We start from the raw sequence: 10,739 nt of genomic DNA, 5'->3' as shown, positions 1-10,739 counted from the left end.
CTCTCACTTGGTGGTGATCCATTATGGGTTTACACCACACAATGGTCCTCATCGAGTCTATCCTAAATTACCGCCAAGGGCATTGCCTTTAGGTATGTTGAGATGGCAAGGTCAACATGTGTGGACATTGATGATGGACCGCCTAGTTAGATGGATCCGCACATCTACACTTAGCACGTCAATGATCATTATGATCGTCACATGGCCACCACTAACTTATCACTTATTATATTTAGTTTGTTGTACCTACCTACAACTAGCATTGTTATAGCGCCATTTGATTAGTATAGTCAATTATGCATTGTTTGACTTATTAGGCCACTTTCCTTTATTTATATTATCTATACTCTATGTATATTGTATTGTGTGAGGAAGAAGAAGAAAAAACCAGTAAGAAAATGTTTTGCCCTTCGTCTCTCTCCTTGTATTTTTGAGTGAGCTTCCTCTTGTGTGTGGTGTGTATTTGGCGCAGTAGCTTAAGAAAGTCCCCCAACCACGCAATTCTTGATATGATATCAAAGTGACGCCCCTGAGAGAGGTTGGTTTTAAAGGCTAAAGTGAAGGAGAAGAAGAAAGGATTCAAACAACCAAGCAATGGGTAAGAAGCTCTTCGATTCTTCTACTCTTTCTCTTGGATAGTACCTATGGAGGTAGAGAAAGTAGGGTAGAGCAAAAGTCTCAAATTACTGAGATTTGGTGTGCGAGTAGAGCACTGTATATTTTGCATATAAGCCCTTTAGTCCTTTTCCATTGTTTTTTTGGCTATTTGAGGCTGTTTCGAGCCCTGTCTTAGACAAACAAGGTTACGCACAATAGTTTTAGGGCATACTACAAGTTCAATTGTGTCAGTCGAAAGTGGGTGCATAGGTTACATATTTCAAATCTATAGGTTTTGAGGTGTTTGACAAGAAGTAAACATAATTTTTATCTGTAAACACATTGCAAATTACATATACTATTGAGCAGTTCAGTGAAAAAGGCTACTTAGTATATTGCTACGCACTTATTGTGAAAGGTTATAGAAGACTTGCTTGTTGTTTTGTATCATTTTTGTGATAATGGCAGAGAACAAGGGAAACCCCATCATTGAGAAACTGGATAAGAACAACTATCCATCATAGAAGTTCCATGTGATGAACTTACTTTATTGGAAAAGGCCTTTACAAGTTCATTTTAGATTTTAAAAATGAGCTAGAGCTAAGTAACCATGCGATTATAGATGAATTAAAGGTATGGAAAGAATTGAATGCAAAGGACAAAAGATGATGTATTGACTATCTGCAGTCATTGATAATACTATGCTACGGCATATAAAAAATGCAAAAAAATTTCATATAGCTTGGATAATTTTTTAGAACATGTTTTCAATAAATACAAAGGTACAAAAGATTTAACTCAAGTAAGAGTTAAATACTTTGAAGAAATGAAAAATATCTATCAATGAGCATGTTTTGAATATGAGGAGCATTGTAGATGCTTTGGCAATGATTGATGCAATGCGTGATATTGTAGCCCATTGTTATGCTAAGAAGGATGATATCTGCAATGGTAAATTGTAGCAAGAAAAGTATTCATCATCTTTATGATAAAATGAAGATAAAAATAAGTGTATATTTATTATGCAACATATAATGAATGTTGTTACAGGAAAGGAGACACATGATAATGTATGGTATGTCAATTCAGGTGCACCTAATCATATGACCAATCATGTTGAATGGTTTGGAGAGATTTAGGATTTGCAAAATTGAGGTTATATGCAGACAGGTGATGATTCATGCCACCCAATTTCATACATTAGAAAGGTTCCCTTGTCCTTGCATGATGACTAAACAAAGAGTCTGTCAAATGTATTACATGTGCCATCAATCACAAAGAATTTAGCATCTATTGGCCAAATGATAGAGCAAAGATTGCATGTTTGATTTAAGGCAAAAGGTTATTTTGTAGAAGACTTTAAGGATAAGTGTAAGTTAGTCGCAAGCAAGTAGAGTTGGGCGTATGTTCACTTTAGATGTTGGAAATCCTGCTATAAATGTTGCTATGTATGCTTAAAGAAAAAAGAGTGATAAACATTGAAATATAGCATAAACCTATTGGACATGAAAATATGCGAATGTTGAAATTAATGCAATCCAAAGGATTGGTTACAGGGTTGCCTGCTTTTAGAGTCGCAGAATTTCATAAAGTGTGTAAAGCATGTCAATTTGGTAAGCAAGCAAGACAACTTTATTTGCATGACACAGATGTGAGTAGAAACATACTTAATGTTGTGCAACAGATGTTTGGGGCCTACACCAAACATATCTCTTGGTGGCGTCAAATACTTTGTCATGCTTATTAATGATTATTAAGATTCAAGCTATGGGCATATTTCATGAAGGAAAAGAGTGATGTATTTGAGCACTTCAAAACTGTCAAGGCTGCTGTTGAAATAGAAACATGCTTGAAGTTAAATGCTTGAGATCAAGTGAAGGGGAAGAGTACCTCTCTAATGAGTTTAGTGAATTTTTAAGATCTCATGAGATAAAGAGATAGTTTACTTACAGGTATACCCCATAACAAAATGGGGTTGTAGAAAGGAAACATAGACATATTATAGAAGTTGCACGGGCATTGATGGCTAAAAAGAATATGCCACAATACTTTTGGTCTAAAGATGTTCCTATTGCTATCTATATTATGAATAGAACTTTCATAGCTATAATTCATGGGATGGCCCTCGAAGAATGCTTTACAAGCAAGAAGCCCGATGTGTCACACTTGAAAGTATTTGGATGTATTGCATATGTTCACGTGCAAAATGAGCTACAAAAGAAGCTTGACCCAAAGGCTGAAAAATGTATCTTTATTGGATACTCTTTAGACCAAAAAGAGTATTGTTATTATAACCTCGTCACAAGTGAGTTCAGAGTAGGGATGTTATTTTTTATGAGATGAGAAATTGGTATGAATCTATTGGTGATGCGTTGGATGATGATGATGATTATGATAGTCATAGAAAAGAAAGAATTATGGAGCCTTAGTGAACCAAAAACATCATCTGGTACTACATCTACAAGTAGCCCTTAGTCTAGGAGATTAAGGAGTAGCTCTACATCTTCAAGTGCATCTACAAGTTTTGCAAGTGTAAAGACAAAGGAAAGAAGAAAGTATCAGATGGTAATGATGCATCTACTAGTCATTTGGGATTTTATGGAGATTCCAGTGGTTCGAAGATTTTGGATGATGAGCTTGGTATTCCTTTAGTCAGGATACTAGGTGTACAAAGAGCACATGGTAATATAAAGGCTCCACCATGTAATTCAATGATACATAGGTCTAACAGGATCAAATACCATATTAAAAGAATTGGTTTTGAAGGTTATGAAGCTCACCATTATGCTTATATAGTAAAGGTGGTTGAGGATGTTGAGCCCACTTTTTTTAAGGATATTGTTGGTCATGCTCATTGGGATGTAGCAATGGATGAGGAGGTGGCTACATTAGAAGCTAATAAGACTTGGAATCTAGTACGATTGCCTCAGGGCAAGAAATCAATTGGTCGTAAGTGGGTTTACAAAATCAAGCATAATGCAAATGGCTCGGTTAGCATGTATAAGGCTAGGTTGGTTGCAAAAGGCTATGCTCAATGATATGGCATAGATGATGAAGAGACATTCGTTTCAATTGCTAGAATGACAACTGCTAGATATGTGATTGCTTTGGCAACATCCAAAGGTTGGATTTTGTAGCAAATGGAGATAAAAAATACCTTTTTGCATGGTAAAATGCAAGAAGAGCTGTATATGAAACAACTGACAATTTATGAGGATTTAGAGTATCCCACAATGTATACAAGTTAAAGAAGGTGCTTTATGGGTTGAAGCAAGCACCTAGAGCATGGTTTGACAAGATCAAAGAGTATCTTGTTAATATTGACTTTTATATTTCTGATGCTAATAACTCACTTAATGTGAGAAAAAGAGATGCAAGTTTGGTCATCATTGTCATCTATGTGGATGACTTGATTATTACAAGTAATAGTGACAGTGGGATTATTAAAGTTAAGGACTTTTTGAAGTAAAAGTTTGAGATGAAGGATTTGGGTGAGTTGAGGTACTTTCTTGGTATTAAGGTGATCAAATGTGATGATACTATATGGCTATTCCAAAGAGGATATGGCTTGGATATGTTGTCCAAGTATGGTATGATAACATGTAATACTCTTTAATGCCATTGGAGTAAAATGTGGAGTTTTGATGTTGGGGATGAGATAGAAGACCCTACTATGTTTAGAAGAATAGTAAAATTTTTGATTTACATGACTATCACAAGGCTATACTTTAGCTATGTTATTGGCCTCATTAGTTAGTTTATGCAAATTCCTAGAAAGCCTCACTTGGATGCAATTAGACGTATATTGAGGTAAGTGAAGTCCACTTTGAATTATGAACTTTTTTATGAGGCAAGTAAGGATATACAAGTGTTTGGATACACAAATGCAGATTGTGTTGGTAGCATGTCTCACAAAAGATCTACTAGCATATTCATGTTTTTCCTCATGGTACAGTAGTTATGTGGAGCAGCAAAAGCAACCTACAATTGATTTATTGAGTACAAAGGTTGAGTGCACAGAGGTGTTGCTATGGCAGTATGCAAGGTGGTATGACTGCAAAAGTTATTTAGTGATTTGGATGTGCATAGAAATGGTCCAATTATCATTCACTATGATAACATGAGCAGCATACAGTTAGCTAGGAACCCAGTGTTCTAGATTAGGACAAAACACATTGAGGTGGTGCATTACCACTTTGTGAGAGAGAAGATACTTATAGGAGAAATCGACTTGGTATATGTTAGCACACAAGATCACATAGTTGAAATTTTTACAAAGGCATTGGGTGTAGAGAAGCTTCAAAAATTTTGAAGCTTACTTGGAATTGCAGAGATACAATTGAGCTTGAGAGGGAGTATTGAGATGGCAAGTTCAACATGTGCGGACATCGATGATGAACCGCTTGGTTAGATGGATTTGCACATTTACACTTAGCACATTCGTGGTCATTATGATCCTCACATGGCCACTGACTTATCATTTATTATATTTAGTTTATTGTACCTAGCTATCGCTACATAGTTATAGTGCTAGTCAATTTGTATAGTCAGTTATGCATTGTTTGACTTACTAGGCCACATTACTTTATGTTGTATCTTAGCTATACTTTGTGTACATTGTATTGTGTAAGAAAGAATAAGAAAAAACCAGCAAGAAAATGTTTTGGCCTCCATCTCTCTTCTTATATTCTTGAGTGAGCTTCCTCTTGTGTGTATGGTGTGTGTTTGGCATTACAACTTAAGAAAGTCCCCCAACCATGTGATTCTTGACAAGGGAAACTACACATGTTCCTTTAAAGAGCATCTAGATGTATGAAGTTTCTATTCAGTTTGGTTAGAAATAGCATGAAGTCAGAAATAGCCCACATCTATTACATTGTTGAATGGCACCTCGCACGAAGAGCCAATGTCCATTGCTAGATGGACTCATTGATTTGCCACATCAAGGGAGCAACGGCAAGAGATTAAGGTGATGCAAGAGCCAAACGAGAATAGATGCACTAGAGAACAAGAGAGCCAACATGATTGAAGGAGATCAAGAGAGATAGGTGTAGTAAATCAATTATTCCTAGCGGTGTAAGGTACACATGTATGGTCAGTGATCCCTCCGTGGAGTTAATGGGTGATTCCCTTTTACTTACACTACTAGCTCTAAGGTCCTATTTTGCACTCCTTAGAATTAATGGAAGGGGTACTTTTTTAGGATTCTCTCCTTTTTTGGTGGAAGGGAAGGTTACATTGCTAGTCACAAGGTTCCATTTGCACTTTTTAGAATTAGCTAAATGGGTTTTTAAAGGATTCTCTTCTTTTTTGGGGGGGGGGACTTGAAAGATATGTTAAAAGTGTTAAAAACATATAGCTATTTTTTAAGGGATTATTGGCACATGTAATACTTTTTGTTCCCCACCATGTGGCCAATCCACATGCTCTCATCCTCCCATCACATCACCATATTGGCTACTGTTGCCACTCTCAATTGTATCCTCGAAGGGTCTTTAAGCCTCCCATCATTCCCCTCTCATGTAAGCCTAATATTTGAAGGTTGTAATGCAGCTCAAAGGGGGTTTTAGCTTTCTAAAGAAGACAAAACAATATATTACCCTTCAAATTAAATATTCAAAATTTAGAAAAATAGTTATGTGCCTTTCAAGTCTCTTTGAAACCACATATTCAGGAATTTGGGAATTTTCATAAAATTTGGAAATTTCTAATGTGATTAATATTTAGAGATATGATCAAATCTTATCCCCTTACTTGAAGGTGAATTTTTTCCTAAATAGTATATCCCCCAAGTCCCACTCTCAAATATGGGGTTAAGATTTAGCCACTTGGTTAAATCTTTACTCCTTATTTGAAAGTGGAACTTGGGAGATTCCCAAATTTTCCAATATGGCATTTTGAGAAGAAAATGGGAGTTCTTTTAAGACCTTCTAAATGAAAAGTTGGGGAAACCTTCAAATTTGAGGCCTACTCAATCTCATGACCAAGGCCTAAATTTGACAGCTCTTTTTTCTATTTTGGCTATTTTTCCTATAAAGACAAGCTTTTAAAAATTTGTCAATGATATGCCTTTTTGGAGATGACACATGTCATTTTTTACCATCATTACATATATTAGTCTTAGATTTCTAGATAGTGTGAGATCTAGTCTATTTGCCCTATGCCCCCCAACAATCTCTCATGCTCATCATTTACCAGTTGATCTTTCTTTCATTTCATCAAGGATTGTTGGCTTGCTCTAAGATTCTAGACAAAGGTGTGTTGCATGAAAGCCTACTTAGATCTCCCCTATATTGATACCTTAGTGGCTCTATAGGGGTTCCCAAACACCCTTACATTTGGGTTGTAGCAACCTCTTTTCCCTGCCCATATCTCAGGCCTTGTCACCTACAATGGATACCATGTCCCTTTCTTGCATGGAAGCCATGTGTCTTCATCAATGGTGCAAAATTACAGCCCCTTACTTATCCACCAACATCAAAATGAAGAGACTCCAAATATTATGCAAGTTTTGTGAAGTTAAACTCACCAAATATTTTGTACTTTATAACTTCAAATGGAATCATATGCCTAATCCTCTTGCTTCAGCTTTAGGCCCAACCCCCAATCCAACAAGCTGGTGCCCAAGATGCTAGTACATGTCTAGCTTATGTGTGCCCCCCTTAGCATATGCATCTTGGATTCTCCCAAAATGGATGTGTGTCCCCTCAACATATACATTCTATATTTCCCCGAAATGGATGTAGCCCCTCAAAATATAAACCGAATTCCTATCCTTGTTTCTCTAAAGCTAATCCAACTCCTAGATTGAATTTTCGTTGCCCCTTTTTGTAAAACGTCTAAATCATGTTATGATATGGAATAGCCTTCTACACTAGCCAAGCACATATGCCCCCACAATGGGAATTTGATACCAAATTCAACAAACTATTAGCATGTAGCATGGGAACCCCTCTCAAATGTACTTGCAACAATATATTTCATATGTTTTAATACATATTACCACTTTTATCGATAGAAATACTTTTTATTGTGAAACCAAGAGAACCAAGCATGTGTTTCATAAATCCTTAGTGGTGGCACCTTGAATTTAGTCCCAAGAAGGGCTCATCAAAACATGCAAATAATTTTTTCCTATTAATGTAAAAGCACTCAATACTCAATCTTTATGACCTAGACCAATTAATTAAAAAGTATTAAGTACTTGATCCCCAAACCCAAAATCGATTACTACAAAAGCACTTAGTACTCGATCCCCACATCCTAAACCAATTAATGCAAAAGCACTTCATACTCAATATCCACACTCTAAACCAATTAATGCAAAAGCTCTTCCATTAAACTATACTTTGTATGTGTTTTTCCATTTTCTTACTCTAGCCTTCACTTGGCCCTCTATTCTACCTCTCCCCTAGCCAATCGGCTATTGAGTTCTCATGCTCTCCATTGAGCCCACACCTAGAAGGATCATATCTCTAACCTTTCCATCACTAGGAGTCTGCCCCAAAAGAAGTACATCTATGACCACAACACCAATCTCGTTGTGACCTATGTTTTGTTTCATGAAAATCTCAACCACTACATGCACCTTAAGAGTTTTTCCTTAGCAATGGTCCTCCCACTAGGGGTTCACTTTTGTGAAGGGTCTTTGAGGATCACCATTAGGTGTTTCGTGGCAATCCATTGCCATGTGGCACCCTCTACCCCTTGTTAGTAGTGGTGGCCCTCATTTAATGTATTTCCATGGGGTAGCACCTATCACTTGGTGGTGACCCTCATTTAGTATTCTTGTCTTCGAGGGTCACCACCAAGCCGTTCACAATTCACAAAGTGTAACATGACAACCTCTATCACATGGTAGTGACTCTCTAGGTGCTTTTGTAGTAATCGAGTACTAAGTGCTTGTGTAGTAATCGATTACTACAAAAGCACTTAGCACTTACTACAATTCAAAAATGTTGGCATTTTCTCACCCTAATCAAGAGGAGTTGACCAACTCCATTATTCCTACCCTCCATTAGTAAGTTTTTATTGTTTGTTGTTTGGGCATCTTAATCCTTGATCTCATTAGGTATGTTACTTTAATACTATTTTTAATCCTCCTAGTTTTTGATAGTTTAGTATATCTTTGCCGCCATCAAAGCTACAAAGTACCATAAATTCTCTAGACTCATGATTATCAAGGCCTCTATGAGACGATGACACCTCATATCCTCAAATTTTGAGAATACTTCCTTACATGATGATTGATGATCTGTGAATTATTTTCATTTCCTACTATTGGTAGTAAGTGCTTGATTAAGAGCATTACTTTTTTGTGTACACTAGCTTCTTCTACCCTAGTTTTAGTACTAGTGCTTTTTGGGATTATTATCTAGTTTAATGATTGAATAAGGATCGCTTGAGTTAGATAATGTACAATATTCTTACAAACACACATTATTTTACAAATGCTGGCAGATACTATAGAAGAGATTGATATTAAGTATCTATGGCTCTCTTTTAAGGTTAGTTTATGCTCTTTGAAGGTGTCAGCATAAGAGAATTAAATTGGCATGTGTCTCTAAAGTTGCATGCAAACTTGTAAGTTGCATAGTGAGCATTGTAGTTCATCAAGATGACCTTTTTCGTACCATGACTACACTGATTGAGCAAATCCCACAACAACCCAATCAAGCATTAGTTGTTGATGGAGAATGTGCCTTAATTTATTTCTTCTCCTAAAAATTATATATAAGCTTTCAAATGTGAGTGGTTTTTATAATGCAAGATTTTTTTGCCAATCAAAGCTCACATTTTGTAACTTTATTTTTAATGAAAGTTATTGATATACAAAGGTACTTCAATTTTGAAGTTAAATTCAAAATCTCCATCCTTTAGCATTTTGTATCTTCAATTGTCAACTGCTATAGGAAGAAGGTGGTGCAAAGAGATGAATGAGAGAGAGAGAGAGAGAGAGAGAGAGAGAGAGAGAACAGCCCAAGTAAGGGATGTGCAAGGATAGAAAGAGGTCACGCAACTGTATGACGCTAATATGACATATATGAATGAATGGATTCAATTTATGATAGCTTTGGAGAGTGGGTCACAAGTAGTGGATAATGCATCATAAGGGGTGGAGACAAGGCCACTAAAATTGGAATTTTTGTGGCGTGATATGGAGGAGACAACATGTAAATCCTCCCAATCCAAGCCACAACCTCATTGCCAATCCCAAGGTCAACCTCGCCGCCCATGCAACCACTCCCATCCTTGAGGTTTTGGCCCCTTCCCTCAGGGAAACTATTGACCTTGGCCTTCAAGGCCTTTACACTATGTAATTTTGCAATGACTCATCCATCACTTTGTCTACAAAAGTTCAGTGTGCGACCAAACATCAACATCTTTGTACAAAAATTTCATGATGAAGTTTTGAGTGGCAAACATATACTTGTAAATGACAAAATCTAGTTGCACCCTTTTAAGCGATTCCATCTTATATCTTCATATCCCATCTTGCATCCACAACTTGGCTACCTTATATTGTCTTTTTCTCTTCTTTATTGAAATTGGATGTATCAAAGGTTTCTTATGAAACTTGATATAGGCATTTCACTAGAAACATGGTTCTTCAGGTTCGAACTTCAATGCTGGAAGAGAAATCACAAAAATGGTTGTAGACATAAAAGTAGATATTTTTCTTTTCTTAATTAAAATGAGAGGCTTCATTTCATTCTACACCTCATGAAAAATTTTACACCTATAGCCCTCCCTTATTATTGAATATGGCAATGGCCACTCTCTACTCTTAAAATCTAGAAGGGGAAGGCTAGACAAACTTTCCCATTTCTCACTAGAGGAAGGTGGTATGTAAAAATGATCATAAAATAATATGCCCCTTTTAGCTAGTGTTGCTTTAGTCATCCCCTTGTAAAGCTCTTCACCAATGAAGGTGTGAATGACATCTAACATCTACCATAGATTCCACTAGTTGCCACCTATTGACACTTGATGGATACAAGTTTGTTAACATCAAATGGTCTTATCAATACAAGATGAATAAGAAACAAAGACCTTTATTCATACAAGAAAGTATATGCAACTGAAATGCACTAACAGTTGGGTCTATGGAGAGGAAGATCAGAGGCATTGGGCTCAAGTTG

Source organism: Lygodium microphyllum, chromosome 7 (assembly GCF_053477565.2).
Source record: "Lygodium microphyllum isolate KBCC chromosome 7, Lygodium_microphyllum_v1.1.10, whole genome shotgun sequence".
Taxonomy (NCBI): Eukaryota; Viridiplantae; Streptophyta; class Polypodiopsida; order Schizaeales; family Lygodiaceae; genus Lygodium; species Lygodium microphyllum.
The sequence above is the reverse complement of the archived record's forward strand: the minus strand, read 5'-3'. Positions refer to the sequence as shown.